Here is a 15,426-nt window from a genome sequence, read left to right on the forward strand (position 1 = left end):
GCCCGGGAGCTGCGGGCTGCCGTGAGAGAAAAGACAGTAGGCTGGGCATCTGGGAGCTGCTGAAGGAGGTGGCCTAGGATGAAGTCGCACCAGGAAAACAGATCCGAAGCAATGATTCAGACCCTCCTGGCCCAGCTGTGAAAAGCGCGCCCTAGCCTGGGGTGAACAGGAACTGCTGTTCAACCCCAACCCCAGGACTCCAAGGCTCCTCCCTTCCCGTTGCCAGGGACCCGCAGAGGCATTCACTCAAGGGTCTTGATCTAAAACCAAAAGTCAGAAGGGAAGGATCCCACAGATTTTCAGTTTTGCCTCCCAGCCCCATCTAGCAGCCCACTCGGTGGTCTTGTTTTTAATTAAAACAAACGTGGCCCTTTCCACGGCTGAAGACGGTCCCAGATGAGAACCATTAGGGCAGATGAGAAACAAAATAAAAACAAAAGAACCAAAGCGTAGGAAGCCCAGGGCAAAGGCAAAGGCCAGCGGGAACAAATATTGCCTACTAAACACACACACACACACACACACACACACGCACGCACGCACGCACGCACGCACGCACGCACGCACGCACACAGAGTCTCTACAGTGCTGGCCTTTGATAAGTGCTGGGCAGCTCAGCTTTGAGAAAAGAGTCGTCAAGTCTGCTGGAAAGGAGACAGCAGAGGGAGAAGCCGGGTCAGTTGCTCCTCTCCTAAGGCCAGAATCTATGTTTCTCTATCTTTTCACAATTTACATGGGTGGGAAATGAAGCCCAGAAAGGTTAAGGAGCACATCCAGGATCCCACTGCAAGTGGGCAAAACTCTAACCCTGAAAACTCAAATATGGAATTCAAGACTGAACTCCTGGTCAGTCCAGACTTTGGTTGCTCCTTAGGCTGGTTCTAACCTTTGATGGGCTCTGGTCTTGGGTCGGCAGATTCTCCTTCTCCCTGAGGGGCTGCAGGGGAGAAACCCGAGCCTACAAACACCATGCTGGCCCATGTTGAGCCCCTCTGGGGGACCTGGGGTTGTCGTTGGGCACAAGTGTTAATAGCTATCTGCTACTTGGGCCAGGGTTTAATGAATGGCCCATGCCAAAAGTTTGACAAGCTTTCTGGTGGCCTCTATCCTGACATTAGCCTTCACTGGATGATTTCCACCATTTCTATTATTCCCATTTCACAGATGAGAAACTCCTTACAGACTTTCCAATTACAAGTGGGAGTGCTCTTGCCTGGAACACCTAACTGTTGTTTAGTTCCCTTGCCCAGTGTGGACAGTGTAAAGGTACTCTGCAGTGGGGAAAGATTGTTCCAGACTCTTCCACATGGTCAGCCTTCCTCCTGTGGAACAGGTTGTACTGGGCACACCTCCTACTGTGTAATGACAGGTGACCTTGCTTTCATACCAATAGCCCATGTCTAATCCACAAGACACAGGCTTAAGAACCCAGGAGCCCAGGCTGACCTTGAATTCCCTTGTAACTGAGGATGACCTTGAATTTCAGATGCTCCTCCCTCTACTTCCTGAGTGACAGATAGAGGTATGTACCACCACACCTGGTTTTATGTGGTGTTGGGCATGGAAGCTAGATCTTCTGGTTGCTAGCCAAGCGCTCTGCCAACTGAACTACATCATCAGCCTGTTGACATTCATTTTAATGGTATTTTTCTGGCCGCTGTGTTGAGTATAGGCAGGAAGAGAGTGGTTAAAGTTAACTTAGCCAGGCTATGAGATCAAATGATGCTCTGGGTGTTTCTAGGATATATTATGGGATAGTGATGGCTTTGGAGTAAAGCAGATTGCTTTCCCATAATGTAGGTAGGCCTCATCTGATCTGTTGAAGGCCTGGACAAAACCTGTCCCTCCTCCTGCAAGCGAGACAGAAGTCTGGGTATGTATGTGTGATGACCTTACTATGGAATTCAGCACCAGCTCACTCCTGTCTTCCGGAGAGCCAGCATAGCCCATAAAGACTTTGGACTTGCCAACTTCCAATGCTGTAAGAGTCAGCTTCTTGAAATAAATCCCTGCACATTATAGCCTGTTGCTTTTGTGTTTCTGGCTGTTAAGAGAGGGGACGAAGAGGACAGAGGAGAGAGGAGGCTGCTGGTGACAGCGGGGCACATTACCATTTGTTTTCAAGTTAATATAGATGTCCTAATATTCTTATTGCGTCTACCATGCGCTCACTTTGTTTTGTTTTTGAAATAACCCTCCCTATGGAAAGCTAGTCCAGGCTAGCCCTAACTGAAGATCCTTCTGTCTTGGCCACCTCAGTGCTGCCTTGCACAGCTTGTGCTACCATGTCTGGCTCTCACGCACTTTTCTTTTTCTAGAACCCTTCACCAGGAAACGCCAAGGCTGTCTCATTTTGCCTATAACGACTTCAAAGTGTAGGTTTGAGAAGTAAAAACGACTGAATTTAAGTGAATCTGAATGTCAACCTGTGTTCAAACCTTGCAGATGGCTGCATTAGAGGTCATAGAATGTAGCAGATACAGGACAGTCTGGGTTCTGGGACAGGCTCCCTGCATTGTCTGTCTGTCTTTGTTCTTGGGCCCATCAGAATCCATTCACATGATCCTCCTAATTTGTTTTCTGTGGCTACCACTCACCCAGAACCACCTTACACTGCTCACCCATGTGATGAGGTACTGTCATTTCCATTAAAAATGTTTCTTTTAATTACAGTGTGCATGCATAGCTGCATGTGCATATGTGCGTGCACACATGTGCATGCACACACACACACACACACTCGCGGTGGAAACTGGAGGACAATTGTGGAAGCTGGCTCTCTCCTTCCACTATGGGGTCCTGAGAGTTGAACTCATACCATCAGGCTTGGTGGCAAGTGTGTTGTTCTTTTGTAAAAGCCTAAAAATTAGGAAAAAGAAATTAGAAAGGACTCGAGATGGAACCGGGGCCAGCGCAATGAAACACGAGTCATAGAGAGTATGAGTTTATTACAGCGGCGGGAGCCAGAGGCAGGAAGACAGACAGGAGAAACAGAAGAAGGAGTAAGAGAAGAGCATGGAGAGTGATTGTAAGTGGGTGGGGTCTGTCTCTTAAAGGGGTCCTTTGGACCTGCATGCAGGCTGTACTCATGGAACCCTGGGCTGACCAGAGTGCTGCCTGAGTGCACTGTCAGGTAACAGGGCAGGCCAGCATAATGCCTGAACCTTTCAAAGGGCCTTAACCCCAAAAGTCATCTTGCCCATTCTGTTTCCCTTTTACAAGCAAGGCTGTACTCAGAGCCACTCACTGACTTGCCCAGCCTATCAGCCAATAAAGCAGAACTCCCCCAGTTTTGCTAACTCAGCACACTCATGGTGTGGGTGGGTGTGTTGCTCTCAGGTCCACCCGAAGCGGGGACAGTCCACGCTCTTGCATCTCCGCTGCAAACATCGGAGAGTGAACCCAAGTGTGTCTCTGTTTTGATGGCAAATGTTCTTTTTGAAAAGTGGCTTTAAGGAGTGCTAGCCTTCCTAAGTGGAAGTTTTAGGAAGCGTGTTAAGTGATTGGGAACAAGTTTTATTGGGGGGCTTCAAAGCCTGCCCTGTGGGGGAGGGGGAAGGCGGCAGGGGATCTCCTCCCCCATGAGGCCTTGGCCTGGCTAGTCCCCATTGTATCAGCCTTCCTTTGATGTTGGAAGGGCCAATCCATCTCTTTCATAGCACTACAAAGGAGCCTCCTAATTGCTCTGTTTAGACAGTCTCTTTTCCAAATATTAAACATTTGGCCTTCCCAGGCCCCCAAGCTCCTGACATCATCCAGGTCCTTGTAGAAAGCACTCTGCCACATGCTGTGGGTTGGCAGCCTCTCTGCCTCCCTGGGCGGATCCGGACATGTCATCCCATGGTCTTCCCAAAAGCCTGTGGTTCTCTGGACACAGCCCCTCTTCTGCAGAAGGCTGGAGGTTTAGGTGGTTGCTGACCTCGGTCTCCAACCTCAGCATTGGAGAGCCTAGAGGGAACTCTTGGACTCGGGGTGCCTGCCTTTTCTTTGTCCTGAGTGACAGTGGGTACAGCTGGGTTGTCTGATCTTTAGGATCACACTAACTCTCTTCTTCCTTCAGACGTAGCTATTCGTGGAGTAGGTCCCCACTGAGGGGGAGAGACCAGCTCCTGTCTCTCCCCCTCCTTGATGGCTAGTGATAACCGGTGCTGAGGCCTCTCTCCTGGCCCTATGGCCCTTTCCAGACTGATGTCCCTATGGCACTTGTGTTATGCTCCTGCCTCCTGCCCCGCTGTCTCCATGATACAGGCTGGTTCCTCAGAGACTCTGCAGTTTGAGCTTCTCCCTGATGTGGCTATCTGTCTCCTCTCAGGCATAATCATCTGAGTGAGCAGAAATCAGTGTCTCACCCCCACCAGGACAAACCAGGAATGGATGCAGAGCCCTTTCCTGTTTAAGCACTTCCCTCCACCACTTACTACAAAGAAAATCTCATGCATTTTCTCTCACCCAGCTTAACAAGGGACAGCAGTCAGCGCGGTTCCTACAGTATCCCCACACCACACCATATGTGAGTTTCACACATCCTACCAATGAGGTCTTCAGTCTCAATACATACCTGTCCAGGACAAGCAAGACTTGTAGAGAAACAGCCCAGCAGTCCCATCTAATGGTTTCGGAATGCATCAAGCGTCCAGCGGTCAGGGTCCACACTGCCCCAGCAGTTTGCCTATAACTGGTTGTTTGAATCATGGTGTCCTGCAGGGGCTTGAAAGAGCAGGGGCAGGAGGTGTGAGTGGTGGTTGGTCATGGGGCAGGGCCTTGTGGCCTGACATCCCACCCATGGCAAGGACTTCTGGTGACCCTTAACACTAGCCCCACATCTGTATCTGCTTTGTAACTGCTTCCTCAACAAAGTGTCACCCAGGACTCAGGTCTGGCAGCCAAGTCCTCTGTCTTCCCCAGGACACATGGCCTGCAGCCCTTACAGTTCATCTATGTTCATCATGTGACTTGATTTCAGAAATACTGGGTCAACGCATACCTAATACACATTTTCTTTTATGTGTGCTGGTGAATTAATCACCTGTATTTCACTTTTTGGTATGTCCCTCCCCTGGTTTGCTTTCTTTAGTGGGGAGGAATTGGAAGCTCCTACCGTGCTCCAAGAACCTACTGTATGCCATGTACTCCTCAGTAGGTTCTAATGCCCATCATGAAGCTCGTGTTAAGTTTAGAGTTGGGCAAGCTGATGGGTGTTACATTTACTAAATCACAGCTTTCTACCTCAGTTGCCCTCATTGACTATCAGGGGACCATGACTTGAAAGTTCAAATGGTTCCTTTCCGTGTTTCTAGGCAAGTTTCAGGAGGCTGACTTCTTCCCACCCAGCTTTTCCACTTGAAGCCAGTGTGGCTGAATTCTCCACAGACATACACAGCCTAGAGCAGGCACTTCAAAGCTTGGGCCTCGATCTGGTCTTCTGTGCACATCAGGAGGCCAGGAGGGAAGCAAACAAGAGAAGCACACATGTGCACATGAACTGCACAGGTTTGGACCTGGCAGGAAGTGTTCAGGTGCCAGTACATGGTTACCTGGTTCTGCCTCCCACTTCCGACTCCTCCCTCTTCACGCCAGGCAGAAGGTCAGCAGTCCTTGGGGGAAGAATAGTCCCTTTGTGTGTTTTCCTTTCTTCCGGTGCCTAATGAAGAATTATGCTTGGGAATCAAGCTAATTAATCTCTGCAGTTTGGGAGGATCAAGCTTCCCCTGCTATCAGTGTTGATCAATAACTTGCTGCTCAGAGTCTGAAGGCACACCCTCTCCTTTAAGGCTCTCATGAGGACAGGGCAAGATGGCTTGGAGGCTTGGATGGAGGCCACGGGGGCAGAGCACCTAGACTGACAAGACAGGAGCTGGGAGGTAGGGAATGAGCCTCTGGGGAATCTTTTTGTGGCTATTGTGAGGTAGGCCCCACAGGGAGAGCTCTCTGGTGTCCATGGCCTTGGGCTGCTAGACAAACCATCCATGAGGATGGTCACTAAGAATACTAGGAAGAGAAGGGACAAAACATGAGAGTTGGCCAGAACCAAGTCATTCTTCCTGTAGACTGAGAAGAGGCCCTACCACTGGTCTTCTGCAGGGCTGTCACTTTAGCCCAACAAGGACCATGGCTGCAGAAGGCCAGGGATGAATGAATGCACAAAACTGTCCTGAGAGCAGAATAGTCTGGTTAAAGCTTCCAGAGATTCTTGCACCACTTGTGGAAGGGGTTGGGGAGGTAATCAATCAGGCTAACTCTCTGGAGATTCAAAGGTGGCTTTTGCCCCTAGAGGGGAAAACACACCATCTGTTTCCCAACTATGAGGAAGTCAGAAATCTAAGAGCTGGGTTAACTGAAAGGTGCAGGCTGCAGGAAGCCAGGCTGGTTTAAAACCTTTGGGAGCCAGATCCAGCATCAGGATAAAAATCTATTTAAACATTTTAACTGACAAGTTAAATTTATACATAATTGCTGCATATAACATAATGCTTTGAAATATTCATACATTATAGAATGACTCAAAAGCAATATATATATATATATATATATATATATATATATATATATTGGTTTTACGAGACAGGGTTTATCTGTATTGTTTTGGAGGCTGTCAGTCCAGCCCAGCCTCGAACTCACAGAGATCTGCCTGCCTCTGCCTCCCAAGTGCTGGGATTAAAGGCGTGCGCCACCACCACCCGGCCAAAAGCATATTTTTATATGCTTATTTTTTATAGTGAGATTACCTAGAAATCCATATACTGTACCACAGAAATGGATTTATGCTCATTGCTGCACTATTCACAGGAGCTAAGAACTAGATTAGATGGCCATCAAAAGATGAATTTTTTTTTTTTTTTTTTTTTTTGGTTTTTGGAGGTAATGTTTCTCTGTGTAGCCTTGGCTGTTCTAGAACTTGCTCTGTATACCAGGCTGGCCTCAAACTCACAGAGATTCATCTGCTTCGGCCTCCCAAGTGCTGGGATTAAAGGCATGCGCTACCACCTGCTAGCTTGAAATCTTTTAGATTAAAAAAAGATAAATTTGGGGGTATGGAGAAGCACCACAGCACACCTGTTAACTCTTGCTGTAAGAAGGCAATGTATGGGAGCCAGGGCTCTCCTTACACCTTGTAAGTTCCAGGGTTTGAACTCATCAGTAGCAAGCTCTCTTGTTAGACATCACAGCAGTCCTTGAAACCCACTTCTTTGTATGCTAACAACACAGTACACTGCTATTAGCTATTTAGCATGTGACATACTAGTAGAGTTTATTACATTCACCTGAAGTTCCAGGCCCTCCTACCCTAGCCCCCCCCAATTATTATTATACCATCCTGTGTTTGCTTCTGAGTTCAGTTTTTTTAGATTAGTTTCCACCCACCCCCCACCCCCAGTCCTAACCTTGACCGTGTTAAGCTTGAATTCTATTGCTGAGCTTTGTGCTTTAAAAGAAATGGGGTCTGTTAGTCTTGCTGGTGTACACTCTTACTGCCGGCACTTGGGAGGCAGAGACAGGAGGCTTTCCATGAGTTTGAGGCCAGCCTGGTTTACACAGTGAGTTCAAGGCTAGCCAAGGCTACGTAGTTTAGAGTCTCAAGACAACAAAACAAATAGCACTTCCTTATTCCTCAAAGGACCCAGTGTTGGGGTTTACCACTGCCTCTAATTCTAATTCCAGTGGATCCATTACCTCTGTTCTACAAAGGCACCTGCACCCAAGTACACATAGTCTCACACACACACACACACACACACACACACACACACACACACACACAAACACCCAAATAAAAATTGCCAATCCTCCTGTCTTAGTCTCCCAAGCAATGTAACTAACAGAGGCACAACTACCATGTCTTGCCAGTATTCTTATTTATTTCTTAAGTTTTTCATTTTGTTTATGGGTATTTTGACTGCATGTGTATCTATGCAGAATGAGTGTAGTACTCAAGAAAGCCAGAAGGGAACATAGGATCCCCTAAAATTGGAGTTAGCTGGTTGTAAATTGCCATGTGGTTGCTGGTAATCAAAGTTGGGTCCTTGAGAAGTGAGTGCTTAACCACTGAGTCGTCTCTCCAGAGCCTTTACTTTTGACACAGGATCTGTGTTTGTCTTCACTACTATGGTTTTGTGGCACATTGAGTTATTTTGTGATGGTTCCACACTGGTTCTTTCTGTTTAAGTGTGGTTAGGAATCTTTTGTGTTCCATAAACTTCTAAAATTATATTACAAAGTACAGGAAAAATTATTTAAAAGCACAGTATTAACACCTTAAAATTTTATAATTGGTGTATGTGTGTGGGTGTATCAGTGCACACGTATGCAAATGACAGGACAACTTGGAGTGGTTTTATATCTACCACATGGGTCCAGTAGCCTGAACTCAGGCTGTCAGGCTTGAACCTTAACCGCTTAGCCATCTCACCAGCGTTATTTGGAGTCTTTCATGGTTCCATTCAATTTTTAAGATTTTAATTCCTGAAAGTATCTTTGGAGTTTTGATGGGGATTGCATTGATTCTAGAGCTTGTCTTGAATAGTGTGAATGTGTTAACAATATTAGCTTTTTCAAACAACAAACGTGGTACTTTCTTGTGTCTCTTCAATGTTTTGGAGCATATACCCTAGATAGTATTTTGTAGCTACTGTGAGGATTGTGTCTTTGATAACTCTTAGATAGAAACATGGATGCCTTTTGTATGTTCATTTGTGATCTGCAACTTCTCTGAGACAGGATCTCATATATATGTTAGGCTGGCTTCAAACGCCAAGTAAGTTGAAGGTGACCTTGACCTTTTGATCCTCTTGCTTCTACCTCCTGAGGCATCACCACCACACCTATCTCACACGGTGCTGCTGCTTGGGACTGAGCCCTTATGAATACATTCTCTAGTGGACTTTCCTATCTCTAGGCTCAAGAGTCCACAGAACTGTAGGACCTGAGGGCACTCATAGGCAAACACCCAAACAAGGAAATAATAGGCTTTGCACAGATGGCCCCAAAGACATGCACTGTCCACCCTCCACTGGGCAGAGCGGATCATCTAGTTCTGCGAAGGACTCCAGAACAGGAAGCACAGAACCCACAGAAGGTTGTACCTAGATTTACTCACCTTAGAAGTACAGGTTTCATTTTTCTAGACATGTAGAGTACCACATTTTCTGGCTGTGGAGCGCCACAAGGAAAAGCACTGCACCAGACTGCTGAAGTCTGCTTCCTTCTCAATGATTTCAGAAGGCCTCATTTTATTGTGCTAATTGTATAGGCACTGTTGGAAGACGTGGTAGTTTAACTTCAAGGCCTCCATTTAAGGTTACTATTTTGGGAAGTTGCTGTTAGCTGTGCCACTTGTAACATCTTGCTGCAGTGTTCAGAGCCCTCAGACTTGAACACCCAGCTTTGTAATGGGCACAGTCCTCTGCTGCTAATTCCTGCAGGGTTGTGCATGCCTTTGCATGTAATCAAGTGACCATTTGTGATTGTCTGCCCTCTTCCCAGAGGTCAGGTCTGCATCAAGACCCTAACCCACCCGTGCCTACTCACCCCTTCCTATAAGTCCTTTATACCCTGAACTTGCCCCTGGCGTCTGCTTGGCGGAGCCCAGACTGACAGAACTACCCACCCACAATGGTGCTGGACAAAGCCTACAGGCTCACTCTACTGTGAAGATTTAAAAAGTAAATCTTCAGCTGGTGTAGTGGCGCTGGGAGCACATCTTTAATTCCAACACTCCAGAGTCTGAGGCCACCTAGTCTACAAAGTGAGTTCTAGGACTACCAGGCTACACAGAGAAAACCCACAGATATAGCCTGCTATCTCCTGGGGGTTACAAGTCACTTTCCAGTGTAGCTGAAGAGGAATCACCCAGGAACTGGTTAAAATACTATTTATTTAAAAAATATTCATAATTTATTGAGTACTTACTATGTGATAGGAACCATGGTAGAGCTTTGCATACATTGTTTCATTCAATACTTACATAACTCTTGTACAGATCTCCATTTTCCAGATACGAAAATAGAGTTAATTAGATGTTGAACTTGGACTTGAATCAACTGACTGATGCCAAAACTAACACTCTTTAGCTAAACACACACACACAAACACACACACACAAACACACACACACAGAGCTCGAGCACACCCATTCCTTATGTGATATCTATTTAAAATAATCGAGTTTCTAAGGAAAAGAAACAAGAATTCATTAACTTGAGAGAAATTAGTGGAAATGCACATAGAAAATGAAACCACTGAGTTGAATCCCTTAGAAGTTGTACAGAGGGGAAATAGTTGAAGGCAGGTAGGGTTTTTGTAGGAAAAGTTTTAAGTCTTGACCAGCTCTAAGAGCTCCTGGACACAGGATTTTTCTGGGCTCATTCTGACAGACCTGTTAATGAGGTAAGGTGACTAGCTCTCCAGATCTCGTTTTACTTCTAACAGATAATTTCTTCCTACATGGAATTTTTAAATCATTTTGTACAAAATCAAACTAGTAACTTTATATTTATCAAATCACACAAGAAGTAAACTGATCTGCTGGGTCTCAAATGAACATCAAATCTCAAAAGCCACCCAAAGAAGTGCTTCCTGCCTTCTTCATGCAAATGACCACCAGATGGTCCCTATCTCAGGCTTTCTGTTCAGTGCGTGCATGTATACATGCATAGACGGATGTGGTGTTAAAAATGGATGAAAGAGCCTTTAATAATATTGCCATCTCCCTATCATGGCAGGTTTGATTGCTTGTTTATTTTTGGCTGTAGGTGAGAGGAGAGAGAAAAAAATTAGGAAGGTGCTTAAGAGCTGTCAACTTAAAACACCCTCATCTGAAGTCCTTTCCCATTGTTTTCATTCTTCTCTACATCTGCAAGAGATTTTCTTTACTATGGACTTCTGTTTGTTCTACCTTCAGGAAAGACTTAAGAGGCCAGCATCAGCAGAGAGGGCAAGAGGAGAACTGTTCGGGTTGGGGTGTGTCATCTTAGTTCTCCCAGCCCCATGTGTTCTGTGGGGTCACCCGTGAAGCACAGTTAGTGCAGACAGGAAAAGCAGTTCGAGTCTTTCTGGGAGGAAGGAGGTAAAGAAAAGAAAACAAAATACATTATTCTGTGGGAAATAGGAGTGTAAAAAACTCACTGTTTACTATGTTAAAAAAAAGGATGGCACATTTATTGCTACATAAATGTTATATACATACTGTGTTTTCTGTTACAGTGACAGAAAAAAAAATTTGAACTTCTTGCTGCTGGTTGAAAAGGTTTATCAATAATACCTTGAATTTGACACAGGATACAAATCTGCAATAAACCAACAATGGAAACTGGAGAACAAGATGAAAAGCAGCTCATCTCCAACAATTCGCTCTCACAATACTCCATAGGAACTACACGGTATGCTAGAACCTACTATGCTCTTAAAATGCTATTGTAAATTTCTGATATTAATGAACAGGTTATGGTAAATAACCCTACATTTTCTTTAACTACCTAATATAATAAAATAAAGTAAGAAACTTTTTACTGAAAATTTTTGATTTCAAAAATCTAGAAAGAGTAATATTTAGAATTCAAGAAATTTTCTTACAAGATTATTGTATAAAAGACTAGCTACAGTGAAAAATAAGCCAAATGTTTTTTTCTTTCTATTTTATGAAGGAAAGCTTCTGGGCATACTGCAAAGTCTAATATAGCGAAAAAGACAACAAGCTCTGAAGAAAAAAGGCCAGGCAGTGGCTTATGTTCACTCATACATCATAAGCAACAACTTCTGTTTTAGCTGATTAACACTGAAATGAAGAACAAGGCCACAGATAGAGTCTGATGTAACTGGAGAACATATGCAAATTAAGGTATACAAATCAAGTCCACTAAATTCACCTAAGTCCGACTTGTTAGAAAGTCCTGATGGAGGATCTGAAGTGCTGTCTTAATAGTTTGTTCTTTCAAATTCTCCGGAGTCTATAAGTTACAAAACGACTTGGGATTTTTCTTCTGTGTGCAGACTGCGACTGATACTGGCTCTATGGAATTACTTAGCCAAGACCATCGTGTTCAGCATGTTTTTCTCTCCCAGGGCTGCTGTGGTGGAAGACAGATTTCATGGAAGTTCAAAGTGATTACTGTGTCTTAAATACAACTATGAAGGATTAGAGACAGAGGGGCTTTCTTTAATGCATAATGCTAAGATGAACTAACAAGTACAGCTCAGCACTAATCCGGCTCTCTTTGAGGTGGGGGCAGGTGGTTTGCAGGTGATTAAATCACCCTCCTGCCTCACACCCTCACTGACCAGCCACCCAAAGGACAGAGAAGTAAAGGCTAGGATAAGGAAATGTGACCATTGCTCTTAGATTCCATAGGTAATTAGCCTCAGAGTGGTTGTGTGCATTCATCACACTGCCTGTCCCGGTGACTACTGGCTTTTGTTACTCACCATGATCATAGCCTGAAAAGTCATCTTTGTATTGTACTGAATGCATTTTGTGCTTACTTACAGCTAACACTTTACAAGTACTATATTATGTAGTACTTACTGCTTGGAAAACAAAGCAATTTCTAAAAAGTAGACTCTCCCTTGTAAGTTACACTTCTTGCTATTATAGCTTTACTATGAAACCTAGAAGCCTGAAAAGTCTTAGTGATTATTAGAAATAAAGCAATGTTTATTTGGGGGCAAATCCAGGGGACAAAATTTCCCCTTTCAAAATCTTAGCTAGGCTATGGTCACAGATGGTGTCTGCTTACCACTGCAAGGACATGAACAAAGCACACAGGGCTGTAAGGAGGGTTCTGGACTGTGACCATAACCTATGCAGACTCAGATCAAATAGAACACCCACAAAGAGAAAATAAAAATGAGTGAAAAAACAAGAGAGAAATGCTATACCAATTAATATTTTCCTATTTCATGGAAAACACTATTCATATGGCGAAGGTCGGAGAGGGCAACAAAGGACTCCCTTCCTTTTTAAGACACTAACAGGTATGCCGGGAATGCTAAGGGCCAATGGTTGCCACTGCTTTGTGAACAGCTTTAACAATGCTGGCATCAGCTGAGTGTAGATCAGCTTCCCACATGAACTTTTTCCCTTTATATGTAGACCTCACAGTTCCATAACAATAAATAAAATTTGTAGTTACAATGCATTTGTCAATTCAGTTTAGGCACAAGGCAACTTCCACGTTGAGTGGAGAGATGAGACAGTCTCTGATTGTGCAGAAGCGACACATTGCTTACAGCAGAATGATATGCTGTAAACACCTCATGGGCCGGCGTTCTCTCATGAGCTTCCTATCCTCACTTCTGATGGAAGTGTTGACCAGTTGCTTTGATCATAGGATTATATTTGAGTTTCTTGCTTCAAGTGTTTTGTTTTTCTTCTCCTTCCTGTCAGGTTGGTTTGTGTCTTCAGATAATCTGAGTTGTCCAAGTCTTTATGAGGAGAGGTCATCTTCTATCTAGCCTACTGCTGACACTGGAACTGTGGCAGGCAGAGAAGAGGACAGTCAGTATGCCATTATTAAACATAACACCACGCCCCAAAATCCCAGCTGTTGCTCATTATATCTGGGTTTGCACTAAGTTAGTCCAAGTGACTTACACAAGAGCCTCTTTCTTTTAAGGTATCAGAGGTACCTCCTCATGTGACGGGGCCATGACCCAGCATCCTCACTGGATGCCTGAAACGGTGTAAGTACTGAATCTTACTTGCACTAAGATTTTTTTACTATACATGAAAGCTTAGGATAAAGTTTGCAAGTTAGGCAAAATAAAATACAATAAAAACAGTAAAATAGAACACTTCTAACAATGTATTGTAAGTTTATGCTTTGGGGCCACTATTTTTTTTTTTTTTTTTTTTTTGGTTTTTCGAGACAGGGTTTCTCTGTGGCTTTGGAAGCTGTCCTGGAACTCGCCTGGTAGTCCAGGCTGGTCTCGAACTCACAGAGATCCACCTGCCTCTGCCTCCCGAGTGCTGGGATTAAAGGCGTGTGCCACCAACGCCCGTTGGGGCCACTATTAAGCATGATAGGGACTGCTTCAACAAGTACTTATGACAGTGGATAAGATAATCAAAATGGCTACTTAGTGTGTAGCAGGTGAGTAGTGTATATACAGTATGCACACTAGACAGCAAGAATTCATTTCCTTGGCAGGGTGGAATTTAATTTCATTATATATGTATATCCTGTTTTTTGGAGACAGGGTCTTACTATGTATCCTTGGCTGGCTTGGAATTTGTTATGACTATCAGGCTAGCTCAGAACTTATGGAGATCCATCTGCCTCTACTTCTGAATACTGGAATTAAAAGATGTGTCAGCACACCCAGCCTTCATTGCAAATTGTTTATGGACTACTGGTTGACTACAAGTAACTGGAATCATGGAAAGTGAAGCTTCCAAAGAAAGGAACTAGTTTGTGGTTGCCAGAGTTTCACCTGCTGTGCATGTACAGGAGAGCTTATTATTAAGAACTGACACATGGCTTAGCCAGCTAATTACACAAGTTTCCATTTTGGGAACAGGTAAGCTGGCAGCGTCTAACCTCAGATTCTGCTCATTGACTGCTCAGTACTGTGATCACAACACTCCCTCATTGCTGCCCCCAGCCCAGCATGTTGGGTTGATTGTTTATATATTCATTTCTTTTAAACAGAAAGTTCTGAAGTCTCAGTTGCTGGTTCACGGTAGGTCTTCACTAAATATTTGTCTAGAGAATTTAAGAAATTATCTTATTAGTTCAAGTTTTATATATGCATATGTTACCAATACAATATATGTATTAGTAACCTGAAAAATTCTATTAAATTCACTTACAATGGAACAGTTTAGGAAGAATCATACTTTCACTTCCTTGTTAGATAATAGACCATACTGTTTGGTAATGGTGATACTCTTAGGGCTAGAAAACTATTAAAAGCTACTTGGTTGTACATTGGTGGAAAATTGTTGGATATTTTTTGTATGTTTCTTAAATTATTACTACTAGTAGTTTATGTGCAGAAACACCTTTGCCACTGTGTACCTATAGTGGATTTTGTGGAGTGAACAAAGGTTTGAGGCATACATGGCATACACTCATAACCACTGCACCCTTCAGGGGCCCCTCAGTGAGAGTATCTCCCTATTATAGAGAAAGATAAGGCTAGAGATTCCAAAGCAGCAGAAAGCAAAACAGGAAAAGACCAGAAAGTAAACTGAGGGGAGGACAGACAAGACAGGCTCTGAGTCTAGCGTAAATGTTCTTTTCGACAGTCTGAGGGAAACCCAGTACTTGAGCTTAGTATGAAGTAACCTATCACTGTTCTTCTAGACTTATCAACTTAAAAAGTTACCTCGGCGCTGAGAAACAATGCATGTTTTTATCTGAAGACACCAATATTTGTTTATAAAACAGATGAGTCAGTTACTTTCCCACAACATTGTTTTCCACAGAATAT

General features: G+C 44.1%; 1 protein-coding gene across 1 annotated transcript in view; it reads right to left on the bottom strand.

Moving 5' to 3' along the window:
* Positions 1–11,132: 11,132 nt before the first annotated feature.
* Tcf12 (transcription factor 12) overlaps positions 11,133–15,426 on the bottom strand; it is a gene marked incomplete at its 5' end in the record, with an annotated part of 38,811 nt that continues 34,517 nt past the window's right edge. The window contains 1 exon segment of the mRNA XM_040739605.1: positions 11,133–13,465.

This window comes from Mesocricetus auratus, unplaced genomic scaffold, assembly GCF_017639785.1.
Source record: "Mesocricetus auratus isolate SY011 unplaced genomic scaffold, BCM_Maur_2.0 Super-Scaffold_100691, whole genome shotgun sequence".
Classification (NCBI taxonomy): Eukaryota; Metazoa; Chordata; class Mammalia; order Rodentia; family Cricetidae; genus Mesocricetus; species Mesocricetus auratus.